Here is a 1018-nt window from a genome sequence, read left to right on the forward strand (position 1 = left end):
AACTTTTTCTACAGAATGATAGCCAAAGTGGGCCTCTCTCCTCCTCCCCCAAGCGATGAAATTCACACTAAAATTAATTTTAAAACGCTCCATCCCATAAAAGCTACTAAAAAGGAAAGGCAAGATATGGCTCTGAAAAGACCAAAATGAACGGGAAATGTCTGCTAAAGAGAAGCTCAGATTCTTAGCACAGGTTTTATGTCTGACTCAGGTTAGTCACTATGAATTAAAAGGAATGTTCCTTACATTTTTTTTTTTTTTGCACTTCTAATCAGAGGAATCACAATGAGATTTCTTGCAATCAGTGTCCCCTTTGAAGGTTAACAGGTTTCATACTTCTCTCCTTCCTCAAATCTGTACACCTTTAAGCGTTCCTCTTCCTAGTGTGACTGAGGGAAAAAGTCAGTGATTTCATTCAAAGTGAACAAGCTGTACTCTAAGCCCTCTGCCTCCACTGCTGCTGCTTCTTCTTTTTAAAAATCATGATAAAAGTAAAAAATAGGCCATGATGAAACAGCCACTTACCTTAAGGAAGCCTGCAAAAGACAAAGCATCTGAGACTTTTCATTCTCGAGGCTCAAGTGCTGGACAGAGAAACTTGACACTGCCGGCAGTCAGACGCATGGAGGGGCGCCCGGGGTTTGGGGACCTTGGACTAGTTACGCCCTGTCCTGGGAAACAGGGAAACCAGGAAACCGGAGGCCGGCGGGGAGAATGAACAAGCACAGGTGACTTACAACACCAGCCACCTCAGGACTGAACCTACAGGCAAACAACTGCCCGGATTAGTCAAGTACAAAAAGCAGTTCACATTACTGCCCTCCTACCAGCCAATAGGCAGCTCGTCTGACTGACAGCCGCAAAAACCCTGGTGGACGAGGAAATAAACTAAATGGGGGAAAAAAGAAAAAGAAAAAAAGGCGAATCCATGTCTGCTGTGCCTGTGTGCATGTGGGCCCCCTCATGGGCATTCCGGGCCCCAGACACAGGGGAGAAGTTAACTTTCTAGAGGCATGTT

At 45.2% G+C, this 1018-nt stretch overlaps 1 protein-coding gene across 2 annotated transcripts in view; it reads right to left on the bottom strand.

The window, feature by feature from the left end:
* The window catches only part of SHROOM3 (shroom family member 3), a 231061-nt gene extending 230254 nt beyond the window's left edge, over positions 1-807 (bottom strand). For both annotated transcript variants that reach the window (XM_074274300.1, XM_074274299.1), the window contains exon 1: positions 526-807. The gene's annotated coding sequence lies outside the window, so the exon portion shown is untranslated. The remainder of the gene's footprint in view (positions 1-525) is intronic.
* Positions 808-1018: the final 211 nt, after the last annotated feature.

This window comes from Sminthopsis crassicaudata, chromosome 6, assembly GCF_048593235.1.
Source record: "Sminthopsis crassicaudata isolate SCR6 chromosome 6, ASM4859323v1, whole genome shotgun sequence".
NCBI lineage: Eukaryota > Metazoa > Chordata > Mammalia > Dasyuromorphia > Dasyuridae > Sminthopsis > Sminthopsis crassicaudata.